A 17899-nucleotide genomic window follows, 5' to 3' on the forward strand; every position below is an offset into this window, starting at 1 on the left:
CCTCTATGGGGGTCGTGGAGCAGGGAGCAGTCGGGATTCCAACGTCGGAGTAATGACTGTTGGAATCCCGACTGTCGGGGAGCCATCCGGCACCCGTGCAGCCGGGGGGGCGTCTGCAATTACCAAGGGCTTTGTCTTATTAGGAGCTCTTGCTCCAGATCTGCTAGGAGACAGTACTACCTGTGGAGGTACCTTTACTTGAGGCTTGTTTTTATCCGTTACTTGAAATTAGTCTGTTTCAGGGACCCTTGTCTTTTGTCCTCTTTTTATCACCAAAAGCTGATATATGATACAGTGAATAACTTTAATTGGAGAAATGATGACCCCTGATGAAGTCTGTTAAAGACGAAACACGTTGGTTTATGTTGTGAAAATATTTAAGAATTGTGGTGCAGTTAGGGTGACCAATTCATCCCTTTAATCCGGGACACATATTACATACCCTCCAACATCTGAAGGGCAGAAATCGGTACACATTCGGGAAGGGGGTGTGGCCATTGTGTAAAGTGGGCGTGTCACAGTTAACATGGGCGTGGTCACACCCCCTTTCCGAATGTGTACTGTGCCTTTTTCTTTTTTTTTTTAAGAGAACCCCAACCAGTTGCCAGCCAGTCCCTGTTCTATAGAATAAATAATAATAATCAATACAGTGGGGCTCAGCAAAGAGCCCTTAGGCTCAGGAATTATATACTTCCAATGTTGCCAGCTCTGCACATCTTACACACATACCTCCCAACTGTCACGATTACAGCGGGACAGTCCCGATTTTCAGGTCCTGTCCCGCTGTCCCACCCGCGGCAGGCATTGTCCCGCTGCGGGGGGTGGCAGTTGGGAGACCCCCCAATCTAATAGAATAGACGCTGTGCGCATGAGCACAGCGTCTATTCTCATATGAAAATGAGGTTGCGGCTAATTAGCATAAGCCACGCCTTCATTTGCATACGCCCCGTCCCCTTTCCGGACGCTCGCAGAGTACAGAAGTTGGGAGGTATGTACACATTACACACATGTAGTGAGCACTGACTGAGCAGCAGGACTGTCCTGCAGGAACCTGAGCCTGTCACACACAGCTCTGTGCGAGTCTGTGCTGTACGGTCACCCTCCCCTCATACACTGCAGTCGCAGATTGCCTCCATGTCCCGGCGCACAGTGCACACCCGCCTCCCCCACCACACCACCCGCCTCCGGCCCGGGAGCGAGCGCACAGTGTGTGTGTGCTCAGTGTATCAGAGAGACGCATGGGCAGAGGGAATGACGGGACCCCGGCACTGACTACCGCATCTCTCCCACCGGCGGTGATCCCGGGCAGCAACCACAGCAATCACCCACATCACCACCGAGTACGTCTTCTCCGACTTCCTGCTGAAGGACCCCCAAGAGTCCAAGTACAAGGGGCTGTGGCTGGAGATTGCAGTGCTGCCCCAGATGATTGCCTAAAAACCGGAACATTCGGTACACTCTGATTTACCGGTACAGACCGTAAAAAAACGGTACTGTACCGGCTAAATCGGTACAGTTGGAGGGTATGATATTAATTACACAGGTTCTGTGGCAGTTTAAAACCAGGTGAAATGGAGTCTTGAGGTGTGGCAGTTTAAAACCAGGTGAAAGTCAGCCACAGAACCTGTGTAATTAATATCATAGTTGCCTACGCTCCTGCATTCTGCAGGAGACTCCCTGAAATAACAGCAATCTCCCTCTGTCCCTCATTAGTCTATAAATCTCCCTCATTTCACCTAGCCCATATTACACTGTTACATCATAGTTGCCTACCCTCCTGCATTCTGCAGGAGACACCCTGAAATAAAAGCAATCTCCCTCTCTCCCTCATTAGTCTAGAAATCTCCCTCATTTCACCTAGCCCACATTACACTGTTACATCATAGTTGCCTACCCTCCTGCATTCTGCAGGAGATTACCTGAAATAAAAGCAATCTCCCTCTCTCCCTCATTAGTCTAGCAATCTCCCTAATTTCACCTAGCCCACATTACACGGTTTAATTGTTGGGGAAAAAATTAATTATAGATAGATACATTTACACTGAATCATCAGGACCATTTCCCAGCACTTTACCAAGTATAGTAGCTCTTACTAACTAGTCAATTTAAAATATTCCTCTCAGATGTAGCAGTGCACACCCACGATTCTAGCTGCCACGTTCACAATCTCTTTTCACAATCTCTCTATATATGGATCTAGACACGCCCTTTGGGAGGAGCATAACACGCCTCCTCAATGGGGCGCTGTGCAAAATCCTATTACCAACTATAATCTCCCTGAAACTAGTTTTCAAAAGTAGGCAAGTATGATTAATATGTGTCCCGGATTAAAGGGATGAGTTGGTCACCCTAGGTGCAGTCACGCATCAAGAACGTCTTTTAATAAATAACATCAAAATGACTTTTATGCTTCCATTTATTGGACTGGATAAGTTAACTCCAGTTTGTGCTCCATATATCTCCGTAAAGACTTGGGAGGAGCGCCTGCGCAGCAATTGTTGTATATGCTTGTGTCGGTTTCCCTTTCCTTCAAGGAATCAAGGTGTTTAGGCTGCTCATTATATTTGCTACTATAAATTGTATCATAGCGCGAGAAGGAATATTGTAGTGTTTACATATATATATATATAAAACACCTTACAGTATTGTTTTTTTTTTTATGGCCAAAAGTTTGCACTGAGTTAACTGGGTGACTTTGCTAAGTGCATACCCTCAAACATTACCCATTCCATTAGGTACAAAATGCTCTGTTCCTGGACTTCCCTGCCAGTGGCAGTTTCAGAGGATGGACTCCAGCACAGTCCAAAATTCACTTCCAGTGAGTCCAGGACAGTCAAATTTGGAGTGGTATTAGGTGTGGCTCCACTTTTTGAATATTGGACTGTGCTGCAGCCACACCTCTGCAACTGCCACTGGTAAGGAAGTCCAGAAACAGAGAATTTTTGGGTAGATTTATTAAGCTCAGTGAAGTGATAAAGTGTGTGGTTTTTATCACTGGCCAATCAGCTCCTACCTGTGAAGTTATAGGCTTGGTTTGAAAAATTACAGGTAGGAGCTGATTGGCCGGTGATAAAACCAGACACTTTATCACTTCACCAAGCTTAATAAATCTATCCCCCAGTACCTAATGGAATGGGCCATGTTGGAGGGTATGTAAGTGGGCACAAGTGGGCAGCACAAACACTGGACTGATACGTCGCACTTAGCCACACCCCTGGATTGATAATGCACAGTTAGCAGCACCCCTGGACTATCCTTGCCTACCTGCCCCTCTCCATGAGGGAGAAAATGCTCTGTTCCTGAACTTCCCTGGTAATGTATGATTGCCATCACCTGTGGTGAAACACCCTTCTAATCAATTACCTAGCTCCCCACAGGTGATGGCAATCATACATTACCAGGGAAGTCCAGGAACAGAGCATTTTCACCCTCATGGAGAGGGGCAGGACTGACATGTTACACTTAGTAGCACCCCTAGACTGATATGGTACATTTAGCAGCAGGGCTACCACCAGGAATTTTAGGGCCCAGGACTAATTTCCAGTCCAGTGCCTCCCCCCCCCCCCCCCTCCCCCTTACTTGACTTATGTAACACGGCTCCTGCTCCCCCATCTCCTCTTCCGCTGAGCTGCAGCCCGGAGGTCCCGATTCGAAGGCTTCTTCAACTCAGGATTCCGGTGGCCAGTTAAAATGCAGCACCGTCTGGTGAGCCAATCAGAGCTTGCGTACCGGCAGCCACTCTGATTAGCTACTAATACGCAAGCTATGGCTCAAAAGCTGGTGCAGCAAGAAAAAAAACAAAGAAGCAGCACCTTAAGAATTAAATAAATGAAAATTGCTTATGATTGGATTGACTTTACAATAAATTTATATCAATGCATAATAAAGCTGGTAATAAATAAAATCATGAATATATAAAAAAAACCATAAAATATGTCTAGACGTAAGCCGGTGCAGCATTTTAATTGGCCGCCGGTGTCCTAGGTTGAAGAAGCCTGCACTCCGGGACCTACTTTATTCAGTGCACTGATTGCATCGCAGAGGAGGCAGTCTGGGGGTTGCAGTGGGCAAAATGAGCTGCCTGGTCCCTTCCAAAGGCCGGGGCCTGGGACAGCTGTACACTTAGCAACACCCCTGGATTGATAATGTACATTTAGCAACACCCCTGGACTGATATGGCACACTTAGCAACATCCCTGGACTGATATGGCACACTTAGCAACATCCCTGGACTGATACAACACACTTAGCAACACCCCTGGACTGATATGGCACACTTAGCAACATCCCTGGACTGATATGGCACACTTAGCAACATCCCTGGACTGATATGGCACACTTAGCAACATCCCTGGACTGATACAACACACTTAGCAACACCCCTGGACTGATATGGCACACTTAGCAGCACCCCTGGACTGATACGCCACACTTAGCAACACCCAGTACCCTTGGAGTATAAGAAAAAAAAAATATTTTTTGTGTGGTGTTTGACAGGTGGATGTGGGGGTGCTGCGGTTGGTGGAGTGGCGGGTGGTGGAGAGGTGGGTGAAGAAGCCTGCACTCCGGGACCTACTTTATTCAGTGCACTGATTGCATCGCAGAGGAGGCAGTCTGGGGGGTTGCAGTGGGCAAAATGAGCTGCCTGGTCCCTTCCAAAGGCCGGGGCCTGGGACAGCTGTACACTTAGCAACACCCCTGGATTGATAATGTACATTTAGCAACACCCCTGGACTGATATGGCACACTTAGCAACATCCCTGGACTGATATGGCACACTTAGCAACATCCCTGGACTGATACAACACACTTAGCAACACCCCTGGACTGATATGGCACACTTAGCAGCACCCCTGGACTGATACGCCACACTTAGCAACACCCAGTACCCTTGGAGTATAAGAAAAAAAAATATTTTTTGTGTGGTGTTTGACAGGTGGATGTGGGGGTGCTGCGGTTGGTGGAGTGGCGGGTGGTGGAGAGGTGGGTGAAGAAGCCTGCACTCCGGGACCTACTTTATTCAGTGCACTGATTGCATCGCAGAGGAGGCAGTCTGGGGGGTTGCAGTGGGCAAAATGAGCTGCCTGGTCCCTTCCAAAGGCCGGGGCCTGGGACAGCTGTACACTTAGCAACACCCCTGGATTGATAATGTACATTTAGCAACACCCCTGGACTGATATGGCACACTTAGCAACATCCCTGGACTGATATGGCACACTTAGCAACATCCCTGGACTGATACAACACACTTAGCAACACCCCTGGACTGTTATGGCACACTTAGCAGCACCCCTGGACTGATACGCCACACTTAGCAACACCCAGTACCCTTGGAGTATAAGAAAAAAAAAATATTTTTTGTGTGGTGTTTGACAGGTGGATGTGGGGGTGCTGCGGTTGGTGGAGTGGCGGGTGGTGGAGAGGTGGGTGCTGTGGATGCCATGGGTGGGTGTGTAGCGGGTGTGTGCAGGGCTGGGGGTACGGGGGTACTGCAGTTGTCTTTGGCTCAGGTGCAGGTGGGCACAGGTGGGGGAGAGGCATGTGCGAGTGTGCTGCGGGTGGGGGAGGGGTGGTCGTGGTGCTGCTGGGGGTGCGGGAGGGTGTCCAGGGGTGCTGTTGGGGAGGCCGGAAGGGGGACCCGATTTTCGGGACCCTCCCGGCCTTTCCGGGAGGGTAGGCAACCCTGAGTTAAAATATAAATAATTAGAAAAAAAAAAACCACAGTCTATTAATACATTCAGAGTGAATAAAGTTGAAAGGTTCACTGAGATTTAACGGTTCGCACTCATGAGTCATCACGTTTCGGTCAGTGGGACCTTATTCAAGATATTCTAGGAGTGTGAATAGCTCACTATTTGGTACAGTTTTTGTGGCATCATGGAGGATTTTTAAGAGTCATATTTTTGGGGGCATAATGTAAACTTCATCCAATCTTATTTCAGGTACAACATTGTGCCAACATTTTACTGTTTTTTTTTTTTTTTTGTATTTTTGCCCTTTGCCCCTATCTTTATATATAAAAGGCTAACTACTTCTCACCTCTATGAGGTGAAGTACCACAACTGACCACTAGAGGCTGCTTGACAGACCACATTTCTGATCTGTTTCAAACTTGCTGGATATGGAGGAAGGAGCTGCGAATAGAGGTAGAATAAGATAGGGACTGGGGTAGCTGATGGTCTTTTAATTGATGAATTATTATGGCTGCAATACATGCTTGGAATCCTATCATCTATACAGAGACGTAGCGAGCCCGGAGCCGGCGGAGCACACGCTCCGGGCGCAGGAAGCTAGCCTGGTGCCAGAGCTGTGCCGGCACCGCCAGCTCGCTCGCCCGCCTCCGCCGTTGCCCTGCCCACTCCCCCGCGAGAGACGTGCTGCTGCTGCGGCTATGTAAAATTCACAACACGTCTCCCGCACGCTGGACCACTAGCCAATGGGCGCCTTCGGTCCAGAAGCCAATCCACTGGTGGCTGCTGGACTGTGGGCGCCTATTGGCTAGCGATCCAGCGGGAGATATGAATTTTACATAGCAGCACTGCAGTTTCTTCCGGACACAGCGGGGAGCGGGGAGCCAGGAGGAGGGGAGGGAGGGGTGGACGTGACGCAGCACAGCACAGCACAGCAGGGGGAGGGGTGAGGTAAGGTGCACCCTCCCACCCTGCTGCATCCACCCTACATCACCCGCGCACCCACCCACCCTGCTGCACAAACCCACCCACCCTGCTGCAACCAAAGCTACACAAACCCACCCACCCTGCTGCAAGCAGCCACCCACCCACCCTGCTGCACAAACCCAACCACTCACCCACCCTGCTGCACAAACCCAAATGCTGCACAAACCCACCCACCCTCCTGCAACCACCCACCCACCCAGCTGCACAACCCCACCCTGTTGCACAAACTCACCCACCCTGCTGCAAACAGCCACCCACCCACCCTGCTGCACAAACCCAACTACCCACCCACCCTGCTGCTCAAACCCAAATGCTGCACAAACCCACCCATCCACCCTGCTGCACAAACCCACCCACCTTGCTGCAACCACCCACCCAGCTGCACAACCCCACCCTGTTGCACAAACTCACCCACCCTGCTGCAAGCAGCCACCCAACCACCCACCCTGCTGCACAAACCCAAATGCTGCACACACCCACCCACCCTGCTGCACCCACCCACCCTGCTGCACAAACCCACCCTGCTGCACCCACCCACCCTGTGGCACCAACCCACCAACCCACCCACCCTGCTGCACCCACCCACCCTGTTGCACCCACCCACCCTGCTGCACTAACCCACCCACCCTGCTGCAAGCACACACCCACCCACCCTGCTGCAGCCACCAACCATCCCACCCTGCTGCACCCACTCACCCTGCGGCACCAACCAACCCTCCCAGCCTGCTGCACCCACCCACCGACCCTACCACCCTGCTGCACCCATCCTCCCACCTTGCTGCACAGCGGCCGGGAGCGGGCCGCTGCACAGTTCTGCACCCCTGGGCAACGAGCAAATTCAGTCCCCCTTGGCATCAAGCATGAAGCCCCTTGGCATTGAGCATGAAGCCCCTGGCATTGAGCATCTAGGTAAGTGGCACTTATGTGTCAAATGTGTAATGGGCATTATGGTGTGTTATATAGTATGCAATGGGAATTGCGGAGTGTTATATAGTATGTCATGGGCATTGCGGTGTGTTATATAGTATGTCATCGGCATTGCGGAGTGTTATATAGTATGTCATGGGCATTGCGGTGTGTTATATAGTATGTCATGGGCATTGCGGAGTGTTATATAGTATGTCATGGGGATTACGGTGTTATATAGTATGTCATCGGCATTGCGGAGTGTTATATAGTATGTCATGGGCATCATGTGTGGGCTTATGTGTAATTGGAATTACAAAGTTCACTAAAATGTGCAATGGGCATTACGGTGTGTGGTATAATGTTGGTCCGTGCCAACTTTTCACTGCGCAGGAGCCTCACCTATGGCATATTGGGGGGGAGCGCAAAACATGCCCTTGTTCTGGGCGCCGTGGCACCTAACTACACCACTGCATCTATATGGGATATGGTCATTAGTTCTACAGCAACTAGGTCGACAAGCATTGGGTCGACACCACTAGGTCGACAGGCAACAAGGTCGACATGGGTTTAGATCGACCTGGGTCAAGGTCAACAGGTCATTCAGTCGACACAAGCATTACGTCGACATGGGCAAAGTTGACAGTCAAAAAGTCGATTGGGGTTTTCACTGTTTTTTTGGAGCCGACATGTGCCGACAGGCGGTATTTCATGCCCTACCATCCAGTAGGGCATGGTGGGAGAATAAAATAATGTGCCGAGCACAGCGAGGCACCGTGCCCGAAGCATTGCGAGTGATGGGATGCAGTGCACTTCATACATCTGAGACAGTAATGACAACATGTGTTAACTGGTAACTGGATTTTACAATGTACTGCTGACTGAATACGCTAACTGCGTACCGCTGACTGACTACACTAGCTGCGGAAACACTACTCTGGATCTGACAGGGACACTGGCTATGCTAAGCGGCCGCGTGAACACTACGCTACTTCTGACTGACTACGCTAACTACGCTGGCACTGACTGACTACACTGATTCTGTAAGGAACACTACGCTTATTTTGACAAGCAGCCGAGTGAACACTGTGCTGATTCTGAGAAGCGGCCGCGTGAACACTATGCTACTTCTGACTGACTACCCTAACTACGCTTGCGCTGACTGACTACGTTGATTCTGTAAGGAACACTATGCTTATTCTGACAAGCGGCCGCGTGAATGCTACGCTGACTCTGAGAAGCGGCCACGTGAACACTACGCTACTTCTGACTGACTACGCTAACTATGCTTGCGCTGACTGACTACACTGATTTTCTGTAAGGAACACTATGCTGGTTCTGCCAGGGACCCTACGCTGACGTCCTGACTGCCGTGCTATGCTAAGCGGCCGCGGGAACACAACGCCATTCTGACAGGGACACTACGCTGACAACGTAACTGCCGCCGTGAAACTACACGAGTACCTCGTGTTCTCTTATATCTTGGCATGCAACTTCATGGCACAGTATGCAAATTTCCATGCACGTGCCTGAAACACTATGCCAAGTTATCACCATTTGCACCATGCACTCCTTTCGTGAACATATATATATATGAACAATATTATCTGCCCACTGTAGAATTGTCACTTTGGGCAAATTCAGTATGACATTTCGCAGTGCAAAAATTGCATACGTCTGACTTTTTCCGTATGCGCATCGGCATGAAGTGTCAAACTGCGTTCACAGCTCATGCAATTTTATTGATAGTGGTCGGCGGCAAACAGGGTGGCAACGCAGCAGCTGGGGGACATGGTCCGGACAACGCAGGTGTGTCTGGACAATTTCTGGGGCATTTGAGTGATGTCACAAGCAGCCGCTGCGACAAGAAACATGATGAAGATCCGCCTACGTAAAGGCAAGGGGCAATTTTAGTTCTGCATTGTGATCCAATTAGATTGCAACTGCGGGCCTTTACAAGCAGTTGCAATCTGTCTATTTTAGCAAAACTGCTATTGATTCTGAATTAGGCCCATTGTCTGTTGATGTGGCCACCCATTAACAATTTACCATATATAAACCATATACATAGACATCACATTCACATTATACTTTCCAAAATGTAGACTTTTGGTTGGTACAATTAAAAACATATCAGCAGATAATTTGCAATGGGAGCCTGAGATGGTTGCAAAAGGTGCCCTGATATTTTGACTGCCTAAGGGCCTCCACAAGGTTTAGGGCCAAATTCTCTAAGCTTCAAAAGTGATAAAATGGAGAGTGATAAACAGCCAGCCAATCAGCTCCTGTCTGACATTTTTCAAACACAGTCTGTGACATGGCAGGCAGGAGCTGATTGGCTGGCTGTTTATCACTCTCCATTTTATCACTTTTGAAGTTTAGAGAATCTGTCCCGTAATCTGGCAATGATTATAATGTTGAGAGTGTTCTACAAGAACAACCTTGACAAAGAATTTCTTTGTCTGTTTAAACATAACATGAATGTATGAACATATGAACCGTATTTGTATATTTATTCATACTGTATGTTCATATATTTGTGTATTAATTGATCCCACCTGAGGGGCAATTCATTATAACTCTCGATTATTGTGTATCCTTCTTTAACCAGGCTGATAATACTTGGCTTTAGTGTTTAAGCTGACCCTTTTTTTTGCGCCAAAACAGTATATTTTCTTGTATATCATAACATGAATGTGGCGAGCACTTCATGGCTGGAGATAGCCATGGTGCAGAATGTAGCTAGGATAAAGATTAGTTCACTTTTAAAGATTTTTAATCAAACGTTTGTCATTAAATATAGACTAGTTAAAAGCCCATCAAAATGACAACTTCTGCAGTGTACTTTCACTTTGAGCTCTGACAGTTTTCAGCCCACAAACTCTCCACCCCATCCCCTAGTCCAGTGGTTCCCAAACTGTTTTGAATCACATATCGAGAAATTCAGAAAAAAAAATATTAAATTAAGTGCATTGTGTTTATATGTCACAGATATGTGGTGAGGGACAGGATTTGCTTCTGTTTGTCCACATATATTATGATTGGGCAGCCACCAGCACTGGTTTTGCCTGGTACATTGACCATAAATAATATGAATTGATCTTGGTCCACCAACCCAAGGCACCCCTGCAAGTGTCCAGGCACACAGTTTGGGAACCACTGCCCTAGTCCCTATCTGCTCCTACCTCCAATCTCTGTCTTCACAGCTCCCTCCCTCCATATCCAGCATGTTTGAAACAGATCAGTGTCCCTGCGGAAATTTATTTCACTTTCTGTTATGACATCTTTTATCACACAAAGTAGTAAATTGGTCCATCTAGTGGCCTCTAGTGGTCAGTGGCGGTACTTAACCACAGAGAGGCAAGGGCTAGTTAGATAAATAGATAGATTTTTTTTTAAATACTGATACTATGCTGATGGTATAAATATGTATATCTCTGTATATTCTAGTGTGACAACTACCCCAAAACAGTTCCTTGCCTAGGGGACCAACTGTAGAGATAGATCAAAGAGGGAAAGGGGGACACCTAGACAGTTCATATTTTTTACTCAAATAATCCATTGATGTAATTAAAACAGGAGATACACAAAATATAAAACATCAACTGTTATATAAAATATATATTTACTTGATATCACATAAAAACGAAATAAAATATGTTAAAAATAAAGACAACAAATGCGCCTCGACGGGGTGAACCTTGACTGATGTCCACTTAATGACCTAACGACCAAACTTTGAGTCATTAAGTGGATGTCACCAGTTGAAATGGTCACGGTTGAAATGGTTTTTATTAAAGCATGATACGACATCACACATTTGGGGAAATTTACTAAGCAAAATACGGCAAAAAAATTTGTAATTGTATAGTAAAATACGAATTTTTTAGGCGTATACGTATTTTCAGGATTTACTATCCTGAAAATACATCTATTCGTATTTGTATTTACAAATATGAATGCATACGCCATCGACAGAATACTAATAGGAATCACCATTCCAATGAATGGTGATTCCTAATTACCTTAAAGGCTTAAAGGATTTCTACTGGACTTCACACAGAGCCCATTCATGCATATTTACCTGTCTTGATTGAAGACACCTCTCTGATGTCTTACATCTATGAGCACCCTGTGCGGGAAGCAGGCGTGCAGCTAACCCACTGACATCAGCTGCCTGCCCCCCGCACACACGTTATCGGAAAATGACCATGGGAATGCCAAGCTTTTTCATGGGAATACCCATGAACGCTGGGCGTTCCCATGGCCGCAGCCTGTTGCCACCGCCCCATGCCCCCGCCCATTGCCGCCGCCCCACGCCCCCACCCACACTGCTAGGTGCGAACGGGATGGCGAACAAGCAGTATGCCGTGCTCGCAAGCACCAATAGCGGCTGAGCATGTGCAATTGCTTGTTATCTTCCTGAGGCAACTCAAGAAATTCAACATCCCACAGGAGCTGCTGCTCATCTTGTACACTGCCATAGCAGAGTCGGTACTTGTGTATTTTGGCGGCGCCCATCGCATCGCATACCATAACGTATACGATGGTATGCGATGCGACGCGATATCGTACGATAGTGCACGATGGCATACAATTTTGAAATTGTATGCCATTGTACATGGCATACAATGCCATACGATGCGATGCGATTAAACATTGTATAAGCACCCTAATGGGTGCTTATATAATGTTAAGCACCCAATTGGGTGCTTACAATGTTAAATGCACCCCCACGCCACCCCCCCCCCACTATAAACGTGAACCCGAAGCGTGGCGAGCGCAGCGAGCCCGCGAGGGGCGGCGGTACGCGTCCTACGACCTTTTCATACCCCCACTATCCACGTCGGCGTGGAGTTGAGAATAGAATAGTGTGGCGAGCGCAGCGAGCCACCGAGCCCGAAGCGTGGCGAGCGCAGCGAGCCCCACGAGGGGACACGGATACCTGTGAAGCCCGCGAAGGGACGCGTTTACCTGTGAAGGTATCCGCGTCCCCTCGCGGGGCTCGCTGCGCTCGCCACGCTTCGGGCTCGGTGGCTCGCTGCGCTCGCCACACTATTCTATTCTCAACTCCACGCCGACGTGGATAGTGGGGGTATGAAAAGGTCGTAGGACGCGTACCGATGCCCCTCGCGGGCTCGCTGCGCTCGCCACGCTTCGGGTTCACGTTTATAGTGGGGGGGTGGCGTGGGGGTGCATTTAACATTGTAAGCACCCATTTGGGTGCTCAAAAGCACCCTTTAGGGTGCTTATACGATTTTTGGTCGTATAAGGGGTCAAAATCGCGTCGCATCGCGTCGCATCGCATCGTATGCCATCGGGTGCATGGCATGCGATGCGATGCGATCTGTCCGTCGTACGACGGACATCGGGGGCGCCGCCAAAATACACAAGTACCGCAGAGTCTATCCTATGCTCCTCAATTACAATCTGGTAGGGAGGATCAAACGAGAATGACAGGCGAAGGCTGCAAGGGTAGTGAGGATGGCAGTAAAGATCATTGAGGCTGACCTTCCCGCTGTCCAAGACCTATACCTAGCCAGGGTTAAGAAGCGCGCAGGAAAGATCTCGGTGGACAAGTTGCACACTACAGGTCCATCCCAGCAAAGTCAACAAGAACTATTAAAAGCTTCTTCCCAATAGCTGTAAACCAACTGAACAATACTGAACGTGCCACTCTCTAACGTGCAATTGTTCTATATGCATGAAATGTATGTGATGTATTTTATGCCTCTGATCTCTCCCCCCCCCCCCCCCTTGTGTTCCCTGCATGATGCTGCATTGTTACCACAAAAAATTCCTAGTACTGTATACGCAAGTATTCCTGGCCAATAAAGCTGATTCTGATTTGCCAAGTCTTGCTGAAATTAGCTTATCTATGCAAATCATGGGAAGCCTATTGAACAAAGATTAAGGTGGTATAGTACAATGATGGTATAGCACTAAGTTATCATACGTGCAAAATTGTCTGTAGAAAACAAATCGATTACCTAAGTTGATCCTGAAGTAAAAAAAAAAAAGTATTTTTCCTTTTCATCTGTTTTGTTTGCCAGTAACTCCACCTCCAGCATACCTGTGCTCATCTAAGGGCTCCAGGCAGTGTGAAATAGCTGCATATCCCCACCCTGTGCAGAGTGCGAAAGGTGCATTTAGAAGCCAGCATCAGCCACAGAGACATCCAGCTCACCCGTTGCACCAGGTAATTGTAGCATATAAGCTAATGCTCAAAGATGTCCAGATCACATACTGTAGCATACTATGTTCCGGGATGTATAAATTCAATTGGGATTGATTAGCTTGAATACATGGTTTTCAGCAGTCAGAAAATAGCAATAGTGTGAGAAAGAAAATGAAGGCTATTTAAAATCATACTATGATTATTGTGGCTAGAGGAAGAGATTGTAGTAGGGGTGTAATAAGGGGCCTGTTTAGGTCAAGAATAGGCCTGTCTAAATCACCCTGTTGTATAAGATGTTTGCAAATATGTACAGTATATACAACTATAAATTGTGTTTACGTTCATGTAGGCCCATTTACCAAAATATTAAGGAGGCTATTTATCAGAGATTGGCATGAGATTAAATTGTGAAAGAGATAAAATACCAACCAATCAGCTTTTAACTGTAATTTTTCAAATACAGCCTGTAACATGTAACAACTACCTAGTGCAGGGGGGGCACCTAAGCATATATAAACCAGGGTTGCCTATCCTCCGAGATTGGCCGGAAGGGCCCCGGAAATCGACCTTTATCCGATACACAGAGACGGTCCATCTTATGAGCATGTTATTGAAGTGTTGAAGGCTTTTCATTTGCAGTAGTTGTGTAAAGAGACATAAGGGGACATTTACTAAGATGAGAGTTGTATTTCACATGGGATAGAAACTTTCAAATATATCAAGGGCTTTAACAAGGTACAGGTGGGAGACATTCTTCACAGGAAGAGGAGCAGGAGAACAAGAGGACGTGCACTGAAACTAGAGGGAGGAAGATTCAGGGGAAATCTGAGGAAGAATTACTTCACAGAAAGAGTAGTAGATAAGTGGAATAGCCTACCATAAGAGGTGGTAGACGCAAATACAGTAGTACAATTTAAACATGCTTGAAGATAGGCATATTGATATCCTTACAAAGAAATAAGGAACAAATATGGTTTGAGGTAACTGTTTAAAAAAGGGGCAGACTAGATGGGCCTAGTGGTTCTTATCTGCTGTCAAATTCTATGTTTCTATGGGCAGCCAATCAGAATCTACTTCTTATTTATTTAGCACCTTCTAGAAGATAATATATAGTATCTGATTGGTTGACCATAGCAACATCCGATGTGAAATACAACATTTTCCTCATAGAGTCGGGCACATTGTAGTCCATATTCAGAGGTATAAATTGTAACTACCATAAGGTTTAGAGAGACATACAGGGTAGGTGGGTAGGTGTGGTCTAAAAAGGGGTGTAAAAAGCTGGCAAATATTTTAAAGTTACAAAAATAATAACTGCAGGGTCGCACGCTCCACATGCCAAATATATACACACACACACACACACACACACACACACACACACACACACAGATGCTGCAGCTTCGACTTAGAATCAGGCCCGTAGCTGCATGCATGTAGTATGAGTGCAAATGCAACTGCCTTAAGTGCAACTGTCATTCGGCCCCTGTAAAGAGATAGATGAATGCTGACATCATATGTTAATAAAGGGCACAGTACAGATTCGTCAGATCTACTAATAGTGTAATGGAAACAGATTTGGCTCCTGATGTTTTTGGAATGTTTATAACCCTTCCTTCCTGGAAGTTGTATATTTACATTGTACTTGCAAATTACCTGTAAGAACATCGTTTCCCAACAGCGTGTAAAACACTGGTACACATGGATGTCTGTAATGTGGAGTGTTAATGGCAGATAAGATGTACCCACACGTATCACATTACTCACTCAGACATACACTGTGGGCTTTTTGTTTTATGTAAATTACATTTGCTTTAGAAACATAAAATCCTGCTTTATAACGAAATGTGAATAAACCATAATATTGACCAGGTTCTGCAAGGTTTATGTAGAGTGAGCAGTATAAATAGTTCATATGGCAGGAATAACTCTGGGGAAATTTTAGGATTCCAAAGATATTTCCACTCAAGTCATAACAAACCCGGCTGGTTCTGACACAGGTCTTAGCATGTTGCAGGTCTCTCAGTCAGTGGGAGAGAACACACAACTGTCTCCATATATCTCCTACATTTTATACTACAAATGGAAGATTGCCTCAGCATGACTTCTAGAACTCACAGAACCTTCCTGAAAACATCTGAGCAAACCTGAGTTTTTTTCTGACACTTAAAGAAAATGAAAAAAGTGTCCGCTGTAATGATGACAGGCAGTTCCTGTGCCACCGCACAGCTCAATGCAGTGATCAATGCACTGAGCCGTGAGGTCTGCGGTGGCACAGGAGCTGCCTGTCATCATTACAGCGGACACTGCTGCCGAGCAACAATTGGCCTCACACTCAAATTATTGGAGGCAATATAAGTACTTTGTAACTATACACAGAGACATTGTTGCAATCCATGTGTTTGGCAAAATATTTATTCCGATACCAGATGGCCTCAAGTTTTGGAAATACATTTACCCTATAACAAGACTTATACGGCCACACATGCCGATATTAAAGCATTTTCTAAGCGATTTTGCTTAGTTTGGCAAAGTCGCTTAGCAAATGCCCTCACATCGGTGTATGTGTGGGGGCTATATCGGCAGCAGTGTGCGTCCCCGCGCGTCTTTATCGCTGGCCGAGATTGATGGACAGTGTCCATCAATCTCGGCATCGGCAGGGTTCTCCCACCGGAGAACAGTGGCGCTGTCTGCTCGCTTAGCACACAGAGCTGACAGCTCACTCTGTGTGTGGGCTGTCAGCTCTGTGTGCTACGCGATAGCGGCACAGCACAGCCCGACCTAGCATAGCTAGGTCGCCCTACACACATCGCTATGTGTGTAGGGCCCATAAAAGCTGAGCTGTAAACCGGCTTTTGAATTGACATTTCACTGTAACCTTGAAGGGAACAAAAATACTATTTGATCAAAATAAGTGATCTTCTGGAAATTAACAAATCCAATTGGTATATGTATTAAGTGTATGTATACTTTTTATTATATGTAATGTTTTATGTGTGTTTGTTCATTTAATACATTTTTAATTAATAGCTGTGTGTGCCTTTGAGCACCCCGCGCTTCTTTTTTCTCTTGTGCACAAAATTGGTGCAGCAAGGTGACACGTTACACCAGTATAATTCCTAGCGCCAAAGACACCTTTTCTGTTCACGCGTTACTTAAACAAAATGGCTAGTTACCACCCCCAATTGGAGGCTTCCTGGCAGTAATGTTGTGATTGGACTGCAAAAAAGCAATTGCTGATTATTGTCACTGTTTGACCATGCGCAGACGTTCATTAATTAAATGTTTTGCAAATTCACACAAAAGTGATCAGGTCTGAATAACCCCCATTTTCCTCTAGCGACAAAGTTACTAATAATCTGCAGAATATATACCACATACTCGGCACCCCCTCCTTCATGTACTGTGCTGCTACCCCAGGTTACTTGCCATCTCGGGATGTAGCAGCAGTAACCAGGAAATGGATACAGGAAACAACAGACGGGCCCACAGCACCGAGGTAATAGGGATGTGTGTGGCCACTTAACGATGGGGGAAAAGGTGAATCAGTCTGGCAAGAAGGGGTGAGACCCTGTGCGGGGTGAGCAGTGCCGTGACTTGGAGGAAGAGGATCAGTCCTGGGGCTGCAGATCAGGAGAGGTGAGGTCCTGTGCTTGCCCCTCCCACACCCCCGCACAGGCCCAGCCCAAATAAGTTACTGTTGGCTACTGGTGTCCTCCACCCCTCAGACTTATTACAAATTGTTAGGCACTGATTGGCTCTCCTGGTGGGGTGCTGGCTGATTGGTTGTGAGGATGGGCCTCTCTGATTGGCTGGGAGGGTATTGCACTGGGGCTGGCCTCTGAGGTCATTAGGAAGCTGCAGAAAGGACAGCATGGCCCACTGGCAGGAGCAAGAGGTGAGAGCTACTGGCAGTTAGAGAGGAGGAGATCTGCAAACAGATGACTGGGACAGTCAAAGATGCCACAGTGTACTCAAATATTGCAAATATACTGACAGCCATGTGAAGTAAAGTATCATGCACTATATAAAAACAATAACATTTTTCACAACATATCCTTGTGTCATGCCATGGTTAATGCAATGCAGTGAGCAGTCACCACCCACTTTTCATGACCTCATCTCGGTGTCCCTTTAA

This window comes from Crinia signifera, chromosome 6 (genome assembly GCF_055691185.1).
Source record: "Crinia signifera chromosome 6, ASM5569118v1, whole genome shotgun sequence".
In the NCBI taxonomy this organism is placed as follows: domain Eukaryota; kingdom Metazoa; phylum Chordata; class Amphibia; order Anura; family Myobatrachidae; genus Crinia; species Crinia signifera.